Consider the following 24,331-nt stretch of genomic DNA (forward strand, 5'->3'; position numbering starts at 1 on the left):
TTGCATTGTCTATCACTCGTTTTGTATATTCCGTTATAAGTACTGTTGTTACTTTCCTCTCCCTTTGCTGTCCCAGTAAATTGTCCTTATCCCAACACATGAGGTTTGCCTTTGTCTTCCCATTCTCCTCCCCATCCCACCAGCGGGGAGGGGTGAGCAAGTGGCTGTGTGGTGCTTAGCTGCCAGATGGGGCTAAACCATGACAGGCATGAGAATTAAAATTGCAGAATGAGGTTCATAGTTAGAAAACTCCATACAAATAATACACATCCACTCCACAGAAATATTAAACATCCTGTAGAAGGATTCTTGGGAAAAGCTTCAAATGTGCCTAGTCACATACCTGTTGAAAAAAGCCAAGAAAAAGCTTCTCTTTTCCATTATATCTTGTCAAAAAAATATTTCCAGCTACACAACAATAACTATATATAACTAGAATTAAAATAGGGAGTACCATTTCATGACTTTAATTCCTGAATAGGCCCTTGTTAAAAGCTATCTGAAATCGAACAGTTAGATTAATTTATGATTTTCAATATATACACAGTGGAAAGAACTATATATTGGTTGTATATATTACTGTAAGTATATGAGTGTGGTGGGTTGACCCTGGCTGAAGGCCAGGTGCCCACCAGAGCCGCTCTATCACTCCCCTCTTTCATTTAGACAGGGGAGAAAAGGTACAATGAAAGAAAACTTACGGGTCGAGATAAGGACAGGGAGAGATCATTCTCTAATTATCATCACGAGCAAAACAGACCGAACTTAGAGAGGGAATTCATCTTATTTATTACTAAGCAAAACAGAGTAGAGGAATGAGAAATAAAACCAAATCTTAAAAACACCTCCCCCCACCCCTCCCATCTTCCCGGGCCCAACTTCACTCCCGGCTTCAACCTCCGCCCCCTCCTCAGCAGCACAGGGGGACGGGGAATGGGGGTTATGGTCAGTTCATCACGCGGTGTTTCTGCCGCTTCTTCATCCTCAGGGGGAGGACTCATCGTTCCCCTGCTCCAGCATGGAGTCCCTCTCACGGGAGACAGTCCTTCACGACCTTCTCCAACGTGAGTCTCCTCCACGGGGTGCAGACCTTCAGGAGCAAACTGCTCCAGCGTGGGTCCCCCACGGGGTCACAAGTCCTGTCAGCAAACCTGCTCTGGCGTGGGCTCCTCTCTCCATGGGTCCACAGGTCCTGCCAGGAGCTTGCTCCAGCACGGGCTTCCCACGGGGCCACAGCCTCCTTCAGGTGTCTCCACCTGCTCCGGCGTGGGGTCCTCCAATGCTCCCACTTCCTCCCCTTATCTCTCAGCTTCTTATTGCTGAGCAGATGTCATATGGTATGGAATATCCCTTTGGTCAGTTTGGGTCAGCCGTCCTGGCTGTGTCCCCTCCCAGGATCTTGCCCGCCCCCAGCCTGCTACTGAGGAGGGGAGAAATGTTGGAAAGACAGCCTTGATGTGTGCTGGCACTGCTCAGTAGTAGCCAAAACACTGGTGTGTTATCACCACCTTGCTAGCTACCAATACACAGCACAGCACTATGAGGGCTGCTGTGGGGAAAATTAACTCCATCTCAGCCAGACCCAATACAGAGAGACAATGATTTGACGGATGGACCGCTCAGTGGATGAGGAATTGGCTGGATGGTCGCACTCAAAGAGTTGTGGTCAATTACTCAATGTCCAAGCGGAGACCAGTGAGGAGTGGCATTCTTCAGGGTTCGGTACTCGGACCGTCACTGTTTAACATCTTTGTCAGCGACATGGACAGCAGGATTGAGTGCACCCTCAGCAAGTTTGCAGATGACACCAAGCCGAGTGCTGTGGTTGATACTCTAGAGGGAAGGGATGCCATCCAGAGGGACCTTGACAGGCTGGAGAGGTGGGCCCGTGCGAACCGCATGAAGTTCAACAAGGCCAAGTGCAAGGTCCTGCACATGGGTCGGTGCAATCCCAAGCACAACTACAGGCTGGGCGGAGAATGGATTGAGAGCAGCCCTGAGGAGAAGGACTTGGGGGTGTTGGTGGATGAGAAACTCAACATGAAGAGAAGGCTCTTGGGAGACCTTATAGCAGCCTTCCAGTACTTGAAGGGGACTTGTAAGAAATCTGGAGAGAAATCTATGATTCTATGATTCTATGAAGTAGGATCTGGGGAACTCCAGGCCGGTCATCTTCACCTCGATTCCTGGGAAGGTGATGGAGCAGCTAATCCTGGGAACCATTTCCAGGCACATGAAGGAGAAGAAGAGTTAGTCAGCATAGATTTACAAAGGAGAAATCAGGCTTGACCAACCGGATAGCTTTCTACATTGAGGTGGCTAGTTTGGTGGGTGAGGGGAGAGCAGTGGATGCTGTTTACCTCAACTTTAGTAAGGTTTTTGACACCGTCTCCCATACTATCCTCATAGACAAACTGACAAAGTGTGGTTTAGAGAAGTTGACAGGTGGATTGAAAACTGGCTGAATGGCCAGGCCCAGAGGGTTGTGATCAGCGTCACAAAGTCCAGTTGGAGCCCAGTCACTAGTGGTTTACCCCAGGCATTTATTCTGGGGCCAATACTGTTTAACCTCTTCATTAATGACCTGTACAATGGGACAGAGTGTACCCTCAGCAAATTCACAGATGATACAAAACTGGAAGGGGTGGATGATACACCAGATATCTGTGTTGCCATTCAGAGGCATCTGGACAGGCTGTAGAATTGGTCAGAGAGGAATCCCATGAAGTTCAGCAAAGGAAATGCAAAGTCCTGCACCTGGGGAGGGATAATCCCAGGCGCTAATATATGCTGGGGGCTACTCAGCTGGAAAGAAGCTTTGCTGAGAAGGACCTTGGGGTCCTGGTGGACAGCAAGATGACCACGAGCCAGCAATGTGCCCTCACAGCAAAGAAGGTCAACAGCATCTTGGGCTGCATTAGGAGGAGCATTGCCAGCAGGTCAAGGGAGGTGATCCTTCCCCTCTACTCAGCACTGGTGAGGCCACACCTGGAGCAGTATCCAGATCTGGGCTCCCCATTACAGGAAAGATATGGACTTCCTGGAGCAGGCCCAGTGCAGGGCCACAAGGATGATTAAGGGACTGGAGCATCTTTCCCATGAGGAGACTCTGAGAGAGCTGAGACTGTTCAGTCCAGAGAAGAGAAGGCTCAGGGGGGATCTTATCCATGTGTATAAATGCCTAAAGGGAGGGTGCAAAGAGGATGGAGCCAGGCTCTTGTCAGTGGTGCCCATTGACAGGAGAAGAGGCAATGGACACAAAATGAAACACATGAAATTACATCTGAACACAGGAAAACATTTTTTTTACTGTGATGGTGGTCAAACACTGGAACAGGTTGCCAAAGGAAGGTTGTGGAGTCTTCATTCTTGGAGATACTCAAAACCTGACTGGACATGGTCCTGGGCAACCTGCCATAGCTGACCTTCCTCGAGCGGGAGGGTTGGACTAGATGAACTCAAAAAACTTTCATTGTCATTTTAGCAGCCACATTCTGAGAAGTATAGCTATGGCTGGAGTCCTTGAAGCAGGCCCTTCAGGGAAATTAAGGCCATAAGCACAAAAATAATAATACGATTTTTACTCTCATCAAGGCAGTATCTCACCTGCTGCAACATTTGTCAGGCCCCGTTTAATAAAGTTAGAAAACATTTTCTGACACAGCTTCTAGTCACTAATAAATATGAAATCCAATACCTAAGTGCTTTATAATCTATTTCTTGAAATATTTCCTTTGATCTTAGCCTGAAACTCTGTGAGTAATCTGAAAACAAAATAGACCAGATATTCAAATTATTATGTTTTACTATAATTTTTTTAAACCAGGAAATTTTTTACAGAACCAGGATATACCAAGTCTTTTATGTGACCAGTTTATCAAATCCTTTCAAATTATGCAGTATTACTCCTTATCAAGAAATGTTTTTAGAAAAACAAACATGTATAAACTGAGCCATAGTTTGAAACAATAAAACCCAAAATTTAAAAGAATAAGTAACCTAGTACCATATGTGCACTCAGCCTCCTAAACAGGTAGCCTGATTTATGACAGTTGGAGCACCTCTGGAATTCATCTGGCTTCAATAAAAGCTGTTGTATATTCAGAGGTTTAAAAAAAAATAAAATCAGGCTAACTTTGTTGGCATGAATTTTTGAGCCAATCTTTAAGCACCCATAGCTGAAATTTAATTAATCAGGGCCCAAATTACTAGCTCTCAGCTCCTGCTAGCTTTAAATGTATTTTTAAAGCAGAAAACAAAACCAGAGGTTTTAACAATCATTCAAACCTAGGCTCAATGGTAATAATATTAATAATGTTAACCGGTGTGACAGATCAATGAACCCCTACAATGGAAGAAGTCTCAGAGGAGATGGCCATGTGCTTATGAAGCTCAGGGAAGAATATAGGGAGTAACCACAGCTGTTGCAAAGGAAGCTGAACTTACCTCAACACAAAGGGGATTGGAAGGTGACCTTTGTTTTAGATAAGTGGCTGTATCACTTGAGTAGATCAACTGGTTGTGTAAATGGCCTTCCCAGCGTTAACCAAAAAGGTTCTAAATATCTTCCTGAGCTAGCCAGAGCAGGATGGGAGGAGTGCATATATGGCTCAGCCCAACATAAAAAAGTATAAAAACTGAACCAACAATAAAATGAACTTTGAAGAGAGCAACAGACTTGAGGTGACTTCAACTCATGCATTTCTTCCCTGCAACTGGGGGCAGCCAGTGTTGTGACAGTGAGCATCTGTGACGATGAGAGACTGATAATGGGAATCACATTTGTATTGTGATTCAACTGTATATTATAATTGCTATATTATGCTTGTATTGTGATTTCAGTATATTGCTGTCTCACTCTGCTAAATCAAAATCCTGTGTAATGTCAAATATCTTCAAATAAGTAAATTCAGTATTAAAAAATTAAATCCTTCTTGTGTGGAATGTCTAAAAGAACCTAGTCAGAGAGTATTTGACTCTGACAACCAGGTCATTCCTAGCTAACATTATTAAACAAATCATCCTCTGCTCTTTCTGCCAGCCCTATTTTTGAATCAGTGGGGGACTGAGTTACACAAAAATCCTACTTCAAGAACTGGAGAAGAAGAATCTCCTTAATGTATAACTCCTGCTGGATCACAAGAACAGAATAGCAAGGATAGTTGCAATACATTGCAACGTGCATGACATCATTCAGCTACACTTTTCTTCGAGATTGATTTATTTTGCATTTTGGGTAGCTGACGAATTAAAAAGATACAACAAAATAAACGTATCGAGATGATAATTTTTTATATTCCATGTATTTTGAAGTTTTAAAGTCACAGGTCTGTCAACAGTAAATGCACCAATTGTTAGGGAAGTCTAATCTACAAAACTGTGGACTAACCCAAACCATCATTGAAGGACACTTTAAAGACTCCTCTAGAGTTGAAGAGGGTCTTGTAGTAGAATGTAAAAGTTCCATCCAAAAGAATTTGCATGCTTAATATGGAATTTAAATAGGACATAGCTATTTAATAATAAACACCTTCCAGAAAAATCCAACTCTAATACCATCTAACTTCACAGTTGTCTGACTGCTATCACAGCCCCTCCCCTTCCTTTAGACAAACATTCATACTCAGGACTATACTTTATGGAAAATGTAGTGGTGACCACTGTTTTCTTGAACTACTGATGATGATGTCATATCCCCACTCCTTCCCACATCCTTTAAAAAGAACAAAATCAAACCACCAATTAGCATCACAGCACTCACTGAGGAACAGAAGAATGCAGGCTCAGTAATTCATAAGCCTTGGGCGATCAAGCACATATCTTGATGACACCACTCAGCTTTGATGACACCAAGCTGAGTGATGCGGTTGATATGCCTGAGGGATGGGATGCCATTCAGAGGGACCTGCACAAGCTTGAGAAGTGGGCCCATGTGAACTGCATGAAGTTCAACAAGGCCAAGTGCAAGGGCCTGCACATGGGTCAGGGCAATCCCAAGCACAACTATAGGCTGGGCAGTGAGTGGATTGAGAGCAGCCCTGAGGAGAAGGACTTGGGGGTGTTGGTTGATGAGAAGCTCAACATGAGCCAGCAGTGTGCGCTCGCAGCCCAGAAAGCCAACCGTGTCCTGGGCTGCTTCAAAAGAAACGTGACCAGCAGGTTGAGGGAGCTGATTCTGCCCCTCTACTCCGCTCTTGTGAGAATCCACCTGGAGTATTGTGTTTAGCTCTGGGATCCTCAGTACAAGACATGGACCTGTTGGAGTGGGTCCAGAGGAGGGCCACGAAGCTGATGAGAGGGCTGGAGCACCTCTGCTATGAGGACAGGCTGAGAGAGTTGGGGTTGTTCAGCCTGGAGAAGAGAAGGCTCCAGGGACACGTTATAGCAGTCTTCTAGTACTTAAAGGAGGCTTATAAGAAAGATGAGGACAGACTTTTTAATAGGGCCTGTAGTGATAGGAGAAGGGGTAATGGTTTTAAACTAAAAGGGGGTAGATTCTGACTAGATATAAGGAAGAAATTTTTTTACAATGAGGGTGGTGAAACACTGGAACAGGTTCCTCAGAGAGATGGTAGATGCCCCATCCATGGAAATTTTCAAGGTCAGGTTGGACTGGGCTCTGAACAACCTGTGGGATGCCGGACTTATCCAGGCTTGTTGGTGCCGAATACAGGGCCATTATGACCCAGCAGAAGGGGCCCTGGGGGAGTCCAGCTTGGGCGAGAGCAGGGATTGAGCAACTTGCTTATCTTGCACTGATAAGCACTGGACCTGAACAGGGGCAGGAGATGAGCAATTTGTTCATCTTAACAAGATGCAGCGCCTGACGGGTCTGCTCCTTAATCAACTAAGTGACGCCTGGGGTGAGGGGGAACCTTCACAGCTTGATGTTACTTTGGTAAAACTAAACAGACCACCGCTCCTCTACACTGAATGCCTTTGTTCTCTGCCACTTCCCCCCCACCAGCCCCGATCAACTGCACAACAAGCCTTGTTAAGGGCCAATCGACACACAATACCTGACTTAGTCCCACCTCGCCAAAAGTATAAATCTGGCATTTAGAACCCTCTTTTCTGAGGACGAGAACTCCAACTATCTGGACGGGTCGACGGGCCTGGACCTCTCTCCTCCCCAAGCAGGGACGCCTCTTTGGTAAGACTTGCGCCTCCGATTATGTCGGATGTTACCCCGGGAAAACTATCATTAACAAAAGCGCTGAACTATTAACTTGAGCTCAAAATTGTCGCAGTTAGTGCATTTATCAACGGCAATTCCGAACACGCGACAGTAAAATTGGTGTCACGGACAGGATTGCCATGGATAAACTGCTGCAAAAATATAAGTGTGCACCATCCCAAGCGGGAATAGAATGGGCCCAAAAATTTTGGAAAGATGAGGACAAAGTGATAGAGAGGATAGAACAGTGTAGAAGTGAGCAAAAGATTAAAAAAGGTAAAGGCAAAGGAATTGTTTGTGCAGTGCTGGGGGCTTGTTTATCTTGTGCACAAAGGGAAATTAAAGAGTCCCCTCCCCCCGAACGAATTGCAGATGTAGAATATGCCTCTCTGAAATCAGAAAATGAAGTATTGAAAACTCCATTAACCTTTGAAAAGGAAAAAGGTGAGAAATTGGGAACACGAGTAGATGCCCTCGTGATTGAAAACCAAAGCTTAAAAACAGAAAATAGGGAACTTAAAATGCTATTAGCCTCAGCGGAAAGGCGAGAAAAACAACTGCAGGAAAAGTTAAATCTTTTACTGAATCAAATGCCATCCTCGGTCTCGGCTAAACAGATCCGCAAATTAATACACTGTGCAGATCCCGAGACATGGGATGGAGACATCTGGTATGATAACGATAATGATGAACCGGTGGAAGATTTTGATCTTACCCCAGAACCTGTGCCTATACGACCACTGATTAAAACTGAAACTACAAATGAGGGGGATGATGATGTTCGTACTACTGTACGCACTATTCCCTGGTCTCCTGCTGAATTAGCAAAGTTGCAGGAAAAGTATTCCAGGAACCCAGAGGAGTCCGAGACGGAATACGTGTGGCGAGTCTCCCTTACGGGGGGGGACCGAATTTTACTAAGCGAGGAAGAAGCAGGAGGCTATTGGGGCCCTGGAGTGTTTTTAACCACTACACCAGGCAATCATAATTATTCATTAACGACACGGGCTGCCTATTGGGCTGGCGGCATAGACCCGCAAGAAAGAGGAGATCCCCTTGTTATCAAAACATCAGGATTCTCTGACTTGGCTGTGTCTGTACAAAAGGCAGCCTGCATACAAGCAATGTATGAGAGGGATGTGTTAAGGAAATCCCCAATGCTAGCCCCTATTGACCCAGCAAGGTTAACTCCCCTCATCCGTGGCCTCCCGGACAGCCTAAAGACATATGTAGCTAATGTCCAGGATAGGATCAGAGCCACCGGGGAGGCTAATGCTGTACCTTACCGTGCACCCCGAGTTGGGAGACACAGGGATCAGTCAATTCCCACCTGGAGCGAGTTTGTACAAGAGATAGTGAATTATGGGCGCCGCATGGGTTGGATTGGACCGACCACTGGGAAACCGCCAGAACCACCCCCTCGACGAGTTCGTCAGGTCCACACCACTAAGCCTAAATCAGAGTTCAAACCAAAGTTTGATAAGGAACGTAATGATCTGTGGCGCAGAGCCTTGGTGATGGGAGTGCCACGACAGTTACTATACGGCACATCCACTGCTGATCTCCGAGCTCTGGTACAATCACTAAGCCAAAGAATTGATTCAGTGGGGGGAAGTCAGACGGCTGGAAATAAATCAATTCCTGTTAGATCCTTGCCCTCAGCCCCACAGCAGGAGCTGATTGATTTAGTAGATACTCCAACAAAAAACTTGCATCCCCGGGGAGGACAGTGAGCCACCCTGCCCGGCAAGTGCTAACTATACAATGGCTCTTTGATAAACATCACGAACCTGTCATTGCTATTCCAGTAGGACCAAGGAGAATTTTTACATATTTCCTCATTGATGGGGGTGCTCAAATGTCAGTAATCACCAAGGAGACCGCGGAATGCCTAAATGTGAAACCCGGTCGCCGTAAGGTAAAATTTACAGGGATTGATGGGATCGTAAAGGAATGCCCCACAGCAAAAATTGCCTTGTGGCTCCCAGGCGAGAGCAAATTGACCCGCACTGAAGTACTGGTCGGTGCTGCAAACACCAACATATTGGGATTTGATGTGTTGTATGGCAGAGTGTGGAAACTCCCCGATGGGTCAGTCTGGAGTTTCGCCGGACGAGGTGATGGAGAAATAGCATGGCTTGAAGAGGATGAAACTAAAGCTATAAACTTATTAGAGATGTCTATACCTCTACCCCCATCAAGAATTACTAATGTAAAGCAGTACCCCCTGCCAGCAGCCGCACATTCGGGCATTGACGGGGTGGTAACAGATTTAGAAAAAAGAGGTATTATCACTCGCACACACTCCCCCTATAAATCTCCTGTCTGGCCAGTAAAAAAGCCAAATGGACAGTGGTGGCTTACAATTGATTATAGGCGATTGAATGCCAATACTGCACCTTTAACAGCAGCCGTACCAAACATTGCAGAATTAGTAACCCAAATTCAGGGAGCATCGCACCCATGGATGGCAACTTTAGATGTCAAAGATATGTTCTTTATGATCCCACTCCAGGAACACGATAACGCCCAATTCGCTTTTACCTGGAAAGAGGTACAGTACACCTTTAACAGGCTGCCTCAGGGATATAAACACTCCCCCACCATTGCTCACAATGCTTTGGCAAAGGTTTTATCAGAAATTCCCAGCCCACAGGGTGTCACGATCTATCAATATATTGATGACATACTGATAGGAGGAGAAAACTCAGAGGAAGTCGGGCATACCATGGAAGGTATACAAGAAAAATTGATGACTTTGGGACTAGACATTCCCCCATCCAAGTGTCAGGGACCTGCCCGGGAGGTTAAGTTCCTGGGAGTTTGGTGGATTAAAGGAGCCGCCTCTGTTCCCCCCGACACCCTGGAAAAAATAGAGCATGGGCAGAATCCATCTAGCATAAAGGAGTTACAGCAAGTTCTGGGAACCTTAGGCTATTGGCGCAAACATATCCCTGGTTTTTCCATTATTGCCCGTCCCTTATACAATCTGCTCAGGAAAGGTAAATCATGGGAATGGACTAAACAGCATGAGACTGCGTTAGAATTGTTAATAAGAGAACTGAGGCTATTTCAACAGCTAGGCCCCTTGCACCCGACTGACCTTATCCACGTAGAGTGGGGATTCAGTGAACATGGTTCCCATTGTAACCTATGGCAAAAGGGACCAGAAGGGCCAGAGAGACCGCTAGAGTTTAGCTCCCATTCTTTCAATGACACTGAAATGAGATATTCAGACCTTGAAAAAGGCTTGCTATCCTTAGTGCGAGCAGTGAAAAAAGTGGAACAGATAAGAAAAGAACAGAGTGTGATCATTCGGGGACCTTTCCGTCTTCTGGATATAGTTCGGAAGGATACAGCACTACCTGCAGGCATTGCCCAGAAGCCTACAGTCCGTAAATGGTACGCCTACCTAGAAAGTATCAATGACATCATGCCTATTACGGAAGGCAGCATTAAAGTATCTAAATTGCAGAAAGATATAGACAGCACATTGTTATTCCAAACTCCACCAAGCAAACAATCTCCAATTCAGGAGGCACCTCCTCTGAAGGAAGGCAGTGACCTTAAAGGGGTATGGTTCACCGATGAATCATCTTACAGGCAAAACAATGAGTGGAATTATAAGGCTGTGGCACTGGAAGTGGCCACAGGGGAAAAGTTAAGCGAAACAGGTAAAGGAAGTGCACAAGTAGGGGAGCTTAGGGCAGTCCTACTAGCCGCCCGACATGGTGCCAGCCATATCTATACCGACTCATATGCTGTTTTTAAAGGAGCCACAGAGTGGGTAGGCCACTGGGCAGTCAATGACTGGCAGGTAAACAGAGTCCCAGTCTGGCAAACTGACAGCTGGAAACAATTGCTAGAAATAGGAGAACAAAGGCTGCTGCATATCAGATGGGTGAAAGGGCATGATCGATCAGCTTCTATCGCTGCCCAGTTCAATCAACAAGTCGATAGCCTCACATGACTACAGAAAATTGATGTCGTGAGTAATGAGCATGAATGGGAACGCTTGCTTGAATGGTTGCACATAAAAGGAGGCCACACTGGGCGAGCTGATTTGTATCGAGAAGGTATAGCCCGAGGATGGCCCATATCGGTAAAGCTGCGTGAGCAAGTAGTAACTGCCTGTTCACAATGTCGTCTGCGACTTAACAAAGATCATCCAAGTAAAGCACCTCCCCTGCATATCCGGGACAAGAAAACACTGTGGCACACCTGGCAGATCGACTACATTGGCCCACTACGACCCTCAGGGGGTAAAAAATACATACTGGTGGGAGTGGAAGTCATTTCAGGAGTTACCATGGCTACAGCTGTCGCAGCTGCCACTGGGGAAAACACACTCCGTAGTCTGAAGGAATGGTTTAGTACACTTCCCCTTCCTGAAGAGATTCAAAGTGATAACGGGTCACATTTTTCAGCTACAGTAGTACAAGACTGGGCAAAGGAAGAAGGCATCCAGTGGGTATTCCATACTCCTTACTACCCCCAAGCCAATGGTATTGTGGAGCGAACAAATGGCTTGGTCAAGCGATTTGCTAAAACTCGTGAATCTGGATGGCATCTACGACTGTCCAGTGCCATCTATCAATTAAACAATAGATGGAGCGGAGACGGTTGCCCAAAGATGAAAGCTTTTTGTGCTTCTGCCACAACTTTAGTGCCAAAGGCAGATGTAAAACCTGGGGAATACCCTACTGGCTTTTATGCAGGCCAGCCTGTGCTGGTTAAAATGCCTCACATTGGGCCAGTGGCAATGGTACTAACAACTCCAAAGAATCTTTATGCTTGGGAAACGAAAGACAGTTCTGGAAACCTCCATCGAATCAGCACTAGGTGGATAATACCCACCTTCTAACCTAATATCTGCCAGTTAAATCAAGACCGAGCACTTCTTTTGTGTTCACAGGTACTCCGAATGACAGGAAATTGCACCTGGGATCATGGACTCCCCTACACCAATCTAGAGTGCCCCCAAGGGCTGCTGATTTTTATTTGTTGCGTATTTCTATTTCTAGTTCTCATACTTATCTGGAAACCAAAGTTTTAATATGGCCATGGTTAACAAAACTGTGATATTGTTTGGGGCCATAGTTGAAATAAGTTGTGTGTTTAGTAAAATGTTGGTTTGGAATATATTCCAGGCTTAACTGTGTTTATCATTACTGCTGTTCTGTTTGTACTATTTACTGTTAAGTGGCAACCAAAGTTTTGATTATGAGCCTATTATGTGTAAGTAGTTTTAGGATAAGTTTAATATATATGTACGTGTTAGGTATAGTAATTGTGTGTGTGATCCATAGAGACTATGACCGAAGAAGTAAAAGAACCTTAGAGATGTTACAGGACAACAGTGCTTTTAAGCTAATGCAAGGAATTTTTAGGATGATGGAGTGGACTCAGGGTACTACTTGCTTAATGATGCCAACAACCCCTGAGGAGGGACTCCCTTTTATGGTGATTCCTCTTGACCTAAGTGGAGCACTGTCTGATCTGTGGAAAAGAAATGACACTCTAATACAAGACTTAACATGGATGAATGTAGAAAATACTACTTCTTTAAACTATACATATCCCTTGGGCCTTAACCTTAGCAATATATGGGATACCAATTGCACTATGCAATATTGGCCACAGAATCCTTGGATAAACCCACGCAGAGCAGCTGATAACAACAATGTACCTGCAAATATCAGTTGCACTGAGGTACCTTGGCTTAATCAGCCTCCTCGGCCGTTCTGGGGTTTGCCTATTACATTCCAATATAATGTCCCAGTAGAAGCTGAATGGTGTATTGAGTTTCCCTCTAAGTATGGATCTGACTGTGGCCCACAATCTACTAACTTATCTTGCATATGGACCACCACTGATCACAAAAAGCGTTTTGAACAATGGGTGAGGAGACCCCAATATACCACGCCATTGGGACCAGACAGGCTATGGAATTGTACTAACAAAATAAATTGCTCCAATATTGATGATTATCTATGGGTACGGTTTGCCTCAGACCTCTATCATGCCTTACGAAGTATATGTCTGTGCCATAATTATAGTGCTCCAATCCCTGGGCCAGCACCAGACTGTAAAAAGGAGGTGACTCCTGGAAACATCACTGTCTGGTCAGTGTACAATTCTGGTAAATGTAGAATCCCTACGAGACATTATAGGAATGGACACTCCACGCGTAGCGTAGTAGAAAAGAGTACGTGTACCACTCTAATGTTACCTGCACCACTTGAGACCATATGGGTATGTTCTGATGGACTGATATCGGATTACATTCAACCCTATTGGGATGGGTTGGAATGCACTTTAGGACTTCCAAGTTTATGTCCTACAATAGCTTTTAATTACACTCAATCATTGACGAAAGTAAGAGGGTACAGAACAAAAAGAAACGTATTACCCCCCACATCATGGCCAAGTTATTATACACCGGGAATGAGGATAAATTTAGCCATGAAAGCATTCTGGGGTCACTGGACAGTAATAGTTAACAATCGACTTTATATAGAAAATCTAACGTGGCAAGTAGAGACTCTTGCTAATTGGACACGAACTGCCATCGAGGCTAGCAACACCCAGCTACAAGCAACCTCACAGATGACCTTACAAAATCGATTGGCCTTGGATATACCACTACTGAAGGAGAACGGTGTTTGTGGGTGGCTAAATAACACCTATCCTGATGAAACTTGTTGTGTGTCAATCCCAAATGTGTCTGATACCTTGCATGAAGCGATGGATGAGATGAGAAAAATGGCAGACCAGACCCGCGAACTCCGTGAGAAAATGAAACCAGGAGACTGGCAGTGGACTGGGTGGATTTCAAAAGTTTTCAGTTGGTTTGGATTAAAAGTGAGTGGATGGATTCAGAATCTAATCCAGTATGCATTAATGTTTATCATAATGATTGTTATTGTTGGAATTGGATTGTCATGTGTGAAAACTATGATAACTAGAGCTGTAACTGCACAAGTCAGGATGCTTCAAGTCTGTGATACTGAATATGTCCCTTTAATACCATCCCCTACTGAAAATTATGAGAATGAAAACACGGGAGAGAGAGAGATGGATCCCTCAACCCGACTAAATCCAAATTATATGATGTTCCTCTTGGCGAGTTGTGACTAAAGTCACGGGGTGGATAATGTGGGATGCCAGACTTATCCAGGCTTGTTGGTGCCGAATACAGGGCCATTATGACCCAGCAGAAGGGGCCCTGGGGGAGTCCAGCCTGGGCGAGAGCAGGGATTGAGCAACTTGCTTATCTTGCGCTGATAAGCACTGGACCTGAACAGGGGCAGGAGATGAGCAATTTGTTCATCTTAACAAGATGCAGCGCCTGACGGGTCTGCTCCTTAATCAACTAAGTGATGCCTGGGGTGAGGGGGAACCTTCACAGCTTGATGTTACTTTGGTAAAACTAAACAGACCACCGCTCCTCTACACTGAATGCCTTTGTTCTCTGCCACTTCCCCCCCACCAGCCCCGATCAACTGCACAACAAGCCTTGTTAAGGGCCAATCGACACACAATACCTGACTTAGTCCCACCTCGCCAAAAGTATAAATCTGGCATTTAGAATCCTCTTTTTTGAGGACGAGAACTCCAACTATCCGGACGGGTCGACGGGCCTGGACCTCTCTCCTCCCCAAGCAGGGACGCCTCTTTGGTAAGACTTGCGCCTCCGATTATGTCGGATGTTACCCCGGGAAAACTATCATTAAAAAAAGCGCTGAACTATTAACTTGAGCTCAAAATTGTTGCAGTTAGTGCCTTTATCAACGGCAATTCCGAACTTTTATATCTGTCGCCTCAATAAATTACCTTTTTTTCTTTTCAACTTTGCGAAACTGTTTCAGTGAAAGTCCTTAGTGGGGCTCTGACAGGCAAACGTTGACTCTGATAAGTGGCTACACACATAACCCTTTAGACATAAACCGTTGACCAAGTCTGGGACTAAGACTGGACCTAGCCGCACCTAGGCTCCTCTCTGAGAAGGAGTTTAGAAAGCAAGGGGGTCCTTTCTGAACCTCGTGACTCAACGGGAGGGCCTCCCTCAGCCACATATCAGACTTGTACCCTTTCACGCGACAATGCCCACTCCCTGGCAGCTTTTCAGTCCCTAAAGGGGGCCTACAGGAAAGATGGGTAGGGACTCTTTATCAAGGAGTGTAGCGATAGGACGTGGGATAACATTGTTAAACTGAAAGAGGGTAGATTTAGATTAGATATTAGGAAGAAATTCTTTTCTTTGAGGGTGGCGAGACACCTGAACAGGTTGCCTGGAGAAGTGTTCAAGGCCAGGTTGGATGAGGCTTTGGGCAACCTGATCTAGTGGAAGGTGTCCCTGCCTGTGGCAGCGGGGTTGGAACTAGATGATCTTTGAGGTCTCTTCCAACCTAAACCATTCTACGATTCTGTGATAAAATAACCAAGTCTGTAGCAAAACAGCAATTTCATTAGGAATTTGAACTTGATCAGTTCCATCAAGAATTTTGGGTTAACGTCAAGGGTTGTGTTTCAACCAGGCTTATACAAGCTCAGCAAAAAGTATTTGGTTACATCATAGTCATCTCTCAGTTAAATGTGTCTACCTGAAAGACTGAACTTTAAGCTGAAATTAGTCTAACGGCAGATTGTAAAGTCAAATAAGGATGAGATCAAAAAGTCTGGGAATTCTATTCTAGGGGACACTGAAGTGCTAGACAAATCTAACAATCTACAGCTACAGCTGACAAGCTGTACCTGTAATCAGAAGTTTGATTTCTTACACATACATTTGTACAAATTGATATTTTACTAATTGTTATTTTCACAGGAAATGAGGAAAAAATAGCGGGGGAAGGATCGTTTCAATACACTTAAAAGAAGGAAATCCATCCGGTCACTGTTCTTGCACAGATGAGTCGAACTTGAAACAAAAGAACAAAAAAACCCCACTTTAACATACTTGTCCTAAAACAGACTTGAAGTAATTTGAAAGAGATACAGGAAATAATTGGACAACAGAAGTTAGCTTCATTTATATTTTGGCTCCTTTGTCACAAATGAAGCTGGTTTTCCTAAGGAGGATATGTGGATATCAAAGCAGTGTGAAAGTTTGGTTTTGGAGGAGTGGACAGCTTAGTACACTAAAAGGCTCAGGTCATTTTGTGTATGGGGAGTAAAGACACAAAGCTAAGTAGAAGAGAAAGTGGAAGAGGGCCAGACATAAAGAGGGACTTAAAGCAGTGCTTTGAAAAGTAAAGCTATATGTACAACCATAATAAGGCAAGCAATAAGCCTATTTTTTTCCTCCTTTTTCCCCAACTGGTACCTGTAGTTCTCTGTTTTCTAGAGCTTGGCACCTTTTTCATGCCTAAGCTACATGGAATCAAAAGTGTGACAAGAAGCTGGCCTTAATTTCCCTGAAGGGCCTGCTTCAAGGACTGCAGCCATAGCTATACTTCTCAGAATGTGGCTGCTAAAATGACAATGAAAGTTTTTTGAGTTCATCTAGTCCAACCCTCCCGCTCGAGGAAGGTCAGCTATGGCAGGTTGCCCAGGACCATGTCCAGTCAGGTTTTGAGTATCTCCAAGAATGAAGACTCCACAACCTTCCTTTGGCAACCTGTTCCAGTGTTTGACCACCATCACAGTAAAAAAAATGTTTTCCTGTGTTCAGATGTAATTTCATGTGTTTCATTTTGTGTCCATTGCCTCTTCTCCTGTCAATGGGCACCACTGACAAGAGCCTGGCTCCATCCTCTTTGCACCCTCCCTTTAGGCATTTATACACATGGATAAGATCCCCCCTGAGCCTTCTCTTCTCTGGACTGAACAGTCTCAGCTCTCTCAGAGTCTCCTCATGGGAAAGATGCTCCAGTCCCTTAATCATCCTTGTGGCCCTGCACTGGGCCTGCTCCAGGAAGTCCATATCTTTCCTGTAATGGGGAGCCCAGATCTGGATACTGCTCCAGGTGTGGCCTCACCAGTGCTGAGTAGAGGGGAAGGATCACCTCCCTTGACCTGCTGGCAATGCTCCTCCTAATGCAGCCCAAGATGCTGTTGACCTTCTTTGCTGTGAGGGCACATTGCTGGCTCGTGGTCATCTTGCTGTCCACCAGGACCCCAAGGTCCTTCTCAGCAAAGCTTCTTTCCAGCTGAGTAGCCCCCAGCATATATTAGCGCCTGGGATTATCCCTCCCCAGGTGCAGGACTTTGCATTTCCTTTGCTGAACTTCATGGGATTCCTCTCTGACCAATTCTACAGCCTGTCCAGATGCCTCTGAATGGCAACACAGATATCTGGTGTATCATCCACCCCTTCCAGTTTTGTATCATCTGTGAATTTGCTGAGGGTACACTCTGTCCCATTGTACAGGTCATTAATGAAGAGGTTAAACAGTATTGGCCCCAGAATAAATGCCTGGGGTAAACCACTAGTGACTGGGCTCCAACTGGACTTTGTGACGCTGATCACAACCCTCTGGGCCTGGCCATTCAGCCAGTTTTCAATCCACCTGTCAACTTCTCTAAACCACACTTTGTCAGTTTGTCTATGAGGATAGTATGGGAGACGGTGTCAAAAACCTTACTAAAGTTGAGGTAAACAGCATCCACTGCTCTCCCCTCACCCACCAAACTAGCCACCTCAATGTAGAAAGCTATCCGGTTGGTCAAGCCTGATTTCTCCTTTGTAAATCTATGCTGACTAACTCTTCTTCTCCTTCATGTGCCTGGAAATGGTTCCCAGGATTAGCTGCTCCATCACCTTCCCAGGAATCGAGGTGAAGATGACCGGCCTGGAGTTCCCCAGATCCTACTTCATAGAATCATAGAATCATAGATTTCTCTCCAGATTTCTTACAAGTCCCCTTCAAGTACTGGAAGGCTGCTATAAGGTCTCCCAAGAGCCTTCTCTTCATGTTGAGTTTCTCATCCACCAACACCCCCAAGTCCTTCTCCTCAGGGCTGCTCTCAATCCATTCTCCGCCCAGCCTGTAGTTGTGCTTGGGATTGCACCGACCCATGTGCAGGACCTTGCACTTGGCCTTGTTGAACTTCATGCGGTTCGCACGGGCCCACCTCTCCAGCCTGTCAAGGTCCCTCTGGATGGCATCCCTTCCCTCTAGAGTATCAACCACAGCACTCGGCTTGGTGTCATCTGCAAACTTGCTGAGGGTGCACTCAATCCTGCTGTCCATGTCGCTGACAAAGATGTTAAACAGTGACGGTCCGAGTACCGAACCCTGAAGAATGCCACTCCTCACTGGTCTCCGCTTGGACATTGAGTAATTGACCACAACTCTTTGAGTGCGACCATCCAGCCAATTCCTCATCCACTGAGCGGTCCATCCGTCAAATCATTGTCTCTCTGTATTGGGTCTGGCTGAGATGGAGTTAATTTTCCCCACAGCAGCCCTCATAGTGCTGTGCTGTGTATTGGTAGCTAGCAAGGTGGTGATAACACACCAGTGTTTTGGCTACTACTGAGCAGTGCCAGCACAGCATCAAGGCTGTCTTTCCAACATTTCTCCCCTCCTCGGTAGCAGGCTGGGGGCGGGCAAGATCCTGGGAGGGGACACAGCCAGGACGGCTGACCCAAACTGACCAAAGGGATATTCCATACCATATGACGTCATGCTCAGCAGTAAGAAACTGAGAATAGGGGGAGGAACAGGGCGGGGGCATTCGTTGTTTTTTTTTTTACAATGTTTGTCTTCTGGAGTAAGGGGTATGCATACTGAAGCCCTACTTCCCAGGAAGTGGCCGGAAATCGCCTGCTGATGGGAAGTAGAGAATAATTTTTGCTTTTTGCTTTGCTTCCGTGCGCGGCTTTTTGCTTTAGCTACATTAAACTGCCTTTATCTCGACCCACGAGTTTGGGGTTGTTTTTCTCCATCTTCCTTTCTCCCCTCCCTGCCTTGCTGAGGAGGGGAGTGATAGAGCGGCTCTGGTGGGCACCTGGCCCCCAGCCAGGGTCAACCCATCACAGTCTTTTTTGGCGCCCAACGTGGGGCTCGAGAAAATCGAGATAAGGATAGTAATTGGAAGCGGTAACGGGCAAAACATTGACTGAACGTAACTTGAGAGTGATAGAGTGGTGAAGGGACTAGAGGTAGATTTTGTGTGTAGATTGTCCACTCTTGTTTGGTGCTGTGATAGTGTTGTTTTGATTTTGGTGTGGGGAATTCTTTTTTCTTTTCCTTTGTTGATGTGATTAGTGTTTGAAGTTTTGTGTTGAATGTATATTTTAATGATAATTCTTAAATATGTGATTCACAGAGGCGAGGGGTGGAATGTGTTGGTTTTGCATGGCAAGGTTTTGGTAGTGGGGGGGGCTACAGGGGTGGCTTCTGTGAGAAGCTGCTAGAAGCTTCCCCTGTGTCTGATAGAGCCAATGCCAGCCGGCACCAAGACGGATCCGCCGCTGGCCAAGGCCAAGCCAATCAGCGCCTCTGTGATAACATATTTAAGAAAGAGAAAAACAGTTAGAGAGCGCTTTTGCAGCCGGAGAGAGGAGTGAGAAGATGTAAGAACATCTGCAGACACCAAGGTCAGTGCAGAAGGAGGGGGAGGAGGTGCTCCAGGCGCCGGAGCAAGATTCCCCTGCAGCCTGTGGTGAAGACCATGGTGAAGCAGGCTGTCCCCCTGCAGCAGCCCATGGAGGGAGGATGAGGGGGTGTAGCGATTCCACCTGCAGCCCGTGGAGGACCCCACGCCGGAGCAGGTGGAGACACCTGAAGGAGGCTGTGGCCCCGTGGGAAGCCCGTGCTGGAGCAAGCTCCTGGAGGACCTGTGGATCCGTGGAGAGAGGAGCCCACGCCAGAGCAGGTTTGCTGACAGGACTTGTGACCCCGTGGGGGACCCACGCTGGAGCAGTTTGCTCCTGAAGGTCTGCACCCCGTGGAGGAGACTCACGTTGGAGAAGGCCATGAAGGACTGTCTCCCGTGAGAGGGACCCCACGCTGGAGTGGGGGAACGATGAGTCCTCCCCCTGAGGATGAAGAAGCGGCAGAAACACCGCATGAGGAACTGACCGTAACCCCCACTCCCCGTCCCCCTGTGCCACTGAGGGGGGGCGGAGGTTGAAGCCGGGAGTGAAGTTGGGCCCGGGAAGATGGGAGGGGTGGGGGGAGGTGTTTTTAAGATTTGGTTTTATTTCTCATTCCTCTACTCTGTTTTGCTTAGTAATAAATAAGATGAATTCCCTCTCTAAGTTCGGTCTGTTTTGCTCGTGATGATAATTAGAGAATGATCTCTCCCTGTCCTTATCTCGACCCGTAAGTTTTTTTTCATTGTACTTTTTCTCCCCTGTCTAATGAAAGAGGGGAGTGATAGAGCGGCTCTGGTGGGCACCTGGCCCTCAGCCAGGGTCAACCCACCACAGTCTTTTTACTTCTTATTAACTACTATTTCCAGCCCTTTAACAGATAGATGTTATTCTCCCATTCCATGAGCTTCCTCTGCTCCTCCAGATGTTCATGAACCGGCTATGACTTGGGCCCAATCTGTCAGGATGGGTGTTCAGGTTCAGTTGTTGGGCACCAACACCGGCTTGCTTTGGACTGTTGTTGCATTCATCTGGCTCCTTGTGAAACTTGCTCTTCATTGGTTTGGGTCATTCCTTCTACATTACTTCCTAGAAGTTACAACTCACATTACAGATTATTTTACCCCAAGGTTAAATCTCCTTGAGGCACACACCGGGTCTCCCCATCTTTTCGCATTACCCACCAAGTACATCCAGGTCCTTGAGCGAAGACAATCCCAGGAATGGGTTTGCCTTTTCCCATGGGAGGAGCAATCCACACCGCCTTCCCCAGCCACTTCCCCATGTGCGCTAAGGGGACCTTCTCTCCTCCCACACTATGTAGGGGTTCTGTTTGGGCAGGACCAGGACGGTTAGCAGATCCTCTGGTATTAATCAGCCAAGTGGCTTCTGCTAAATTCGTATCCCAGTGCTTCCATGCCCCATTACCTAATGCCCTCAACATAGTCTTTAACAGTCCATTATATCTCTCAATCTTTCCAGAGGCTTGTGGGTGATAGGGGATGTGATACACCCACTCAATGCCGTGTTTCTTTGCCCAAGAGCTTATGACGTTATTTTGAAAATGAGTCCCATTGTCTGATTCAATCCTTTCTGGGGTACCATGTCGCCATAAAATTTGCCTTTCAAGGCCTAGGATGGTGTTTCGGGCAGTGGCATGGTTTACAGGAAATGTCTCTAGCCAGCCAGTAGTTGCTTCCACCATGGTGAGTATGTAGCGCTTGCCTTGGCATGTTCGTGGCAGTGGCCCAATATAGTCAATCTGCCAGGCCTCGCCATATCGAAAACCCAGCCACCGCCCTCTATTCCAGGGAGATTTTACTCGTGTCGCTCGCTTGATTGCAGCACATATTTCACATTCATGAGTAACTTGTGTGATGGCCTCCATGGTCAGGTCCACCCCTCGATCACGAGCCCACCTGTATGTTGCATCTCTCCCTAGATGTCCTGATGTTTCATGGGCCCATCGAGCTAGAAATAGCTCACCCTTACGCTCCCAGTCCAGGTCCACTTGAGCTACTTCAATTTTGGCAGCCTTGTCTACCTGTTCATTGTTTTCATGTTCTTCAGTGGCATGGCTTTTGGGTATGTGAGCATCCACATGACGTACCTTCACAGCCATGTTTTTCTATGCAGGCAGCGATGTCCTGCCACAATGCAGCAGCCCAGATGGGTTTACCACTGCGCTGCCAATTGGTCTTCTTCCACTGCTGTAGCCACCCCCATAGGGCATTTGCCACCATCCAGGACTCAGTATAGAGGTAGAGTACTGGCCACTTTTCTCATTCAGCAATCTTTAGGGCTAACTGAATGGCTTTCACTTCTGCGAACTGACTTGACTCACCTTCTCCTTCAGTGGCCTCAACGACTTGTCGTGTGGGACTCCATACAGCATCTTTCCACTTCCGATGGTTTCCTACAACACGACAGGATCCATCAGTAAACAGAGCATAACGCCTTTCATCTTCTGGTAACTCATTATATGGTGGTGCCTCTTGGGCACGAGCTACCTCCTCAGGCAGTGCTCCAAAATCTCTACCTTCTGGCCAGTCCATAATCTCTTCCAGAATTCCTGGGTGGTTGGGTTTCCCCAGTCGAGCTCGCTGTGTGATTAGTGCTACCCACTTACTCCATGTAGTGCTAGTTGCATGATGTGTAGAGGGAATGTTTCCTTTGAACATCCAGTGTAGCACAGGCAATCGCGGTGCCAAGAGAAGAGACGCTTCTGTACCACCAACTTCTGGAGCAGCTCGAATCCCTTCATATGCTGCTAGGATCTCTTTTTCAGTTGGGGTGTAGTGGGCTTCTGATCCTCGATACCCCCGGCTCCAAAACCCTAATGGTCGACCTCGGGTTTCTCCTGCTGTTTTCTGCCAGAGGCTCCAGGTGAGGCCATGCTCCCCAGCTGCAGTGTAGAGTACATTTTGTACAGCTGGTCCTGTCCGAACAGATCCAAGAGCTACTGCACGAGCTATTTCCTGTTTGATCTGCTCAAAGGCTTGTTGTTGCTCAAGGCCCCATTCAAAATAGTTCTTTTTCCGGGTTACTCGATAGAGAGGGCTCACAAGCTGACTATAACCTGGAATATGCATTCTCCAGAACCCCACAAGGCCCAGGAAGGCTTGTGTCTCCTTCTTGTTAGCTGGTGGAGACATAGCTGCTGTCTTGTTGACCACATGCATAGGCACATGACGACGTCCATCCTGCCATTTTATTCCCAAAAACAGGATCTCTTGTGCAGGTCCCTTGACCTTGCTTTTCTTTATGGCGAAACCAGCTTTCAGAAGAATCTGAATTACTCTTTTTCCCTTCTCGAATACTTCTTCTGCCTTATTGCCCCACACAATGATGTCATCGATGTATTGTAGATGTTCAGGGGCACCACCCTTTTCCAGTGCAGTTTGGATTAGTCCATGACAAATAGTAGGACTATGCTTCCACCCCTGGGGCAGTCGATTCCAGGTGTATTGAACACCTCTCCAAGTGAAAGCAAACTGTGGCCTGCATTCGGCTGCCAAAGGAATTGAAAAGAATGCATTAGCGATGTCATTTGTAGCATACCACTTGGCTGCTTTTGACTCCAATTCATATTGGAGCTCTAACATGTCTGGTACAGCAGCACTCAGTGGTGGCATCACTTCGTTTAGCCCACGATAGTCCACCGTTAACCTCCATCCTCCATCAGACTTTTGCACTGGCCATATGGGACTATTAAAAGGTGAATGAGTCTTGCTGATGACTCCCTGGTTCTCTAGTTGATGAATCAGCTCATGGATGGGAGCCAGGGAGTCTCGATTTGTGCGATATTGCCGCCGGTGCACTGTCCTGGTAGCAATTGGCACCTGTTGTTCTTCAACTTGCAGCAATCCCACAACAAAGGGATCTTCTGAGAGACCAGACAGGGTAGATGATAACTGTTTGATCTTCTCTGTGTTCACAGTGGCTACACCGAAAGCCCATCGGTACCCCTTTGGGTCCTTGAAGTACCCTCTCCTGAGGTAATCTATGCCAAGGATACAAGGGGCCTCCGGGCCAGTCACAATGGGGTGCTTCTCCCACTTGTCCCCTGTTAAGCTCACCTCAGCCTCCAATACGGACAGTTCTTGGCATCCCCCTGTCACTCCAGAGATCCGGATGGGTTCTGTGCCCCTATACCCTGATGGTATCAGTGTACACTGTGCACCAGTGTCTACCAAAGCCTTATACTTCTGTGGGTCTGATGTGCCAGGCCATCGAATCCACACAGTCCAGTATACCCGGTCATCCCTTTCCTCCTCCTGGCCGAAGGCAGGGACCCTGTATTCCTGTTCCTGGTCAGAGTATTCACTGTCTGACCCTCGCGGTGACAGACCAGATGTCCCCTCACCAGGATCAAGGGAGGTGATTTTAGTTTTACATCTGGGAGATCGCTGTTTGCCTTCTCGTGTCTCTGTAGCAACTACACTGACGGCCTTCTTGGGTGTCCCCTTCTTAACAGCTGTCTTCCCTCTTAGTTCACGAACACAGGCTTCCAACTTAAAGGTGGGTTCACCGTCCCACTTCCTCATGTCCTCCCCTTGGTCACGCAGGAAAAAACAGAGTGTACCACGTGGCATATGCCTGGGACT

The sequence above is a fragment of the Balearica regulorum genome, chromosome W (assembly GCF_011004875.1).
Source record: "Balearica regulorum gibbericeps isolate bBalReg1 chromosome W, bBalReg1.pri, whole genome shotgun sequence".
Taxonomy (NCBI): domain Eukaryota; kingdom Metazoa; phylum Chordata; class Aves; order Gruiformes; family Gruidae; genus Balearica; species Balearica regulorum.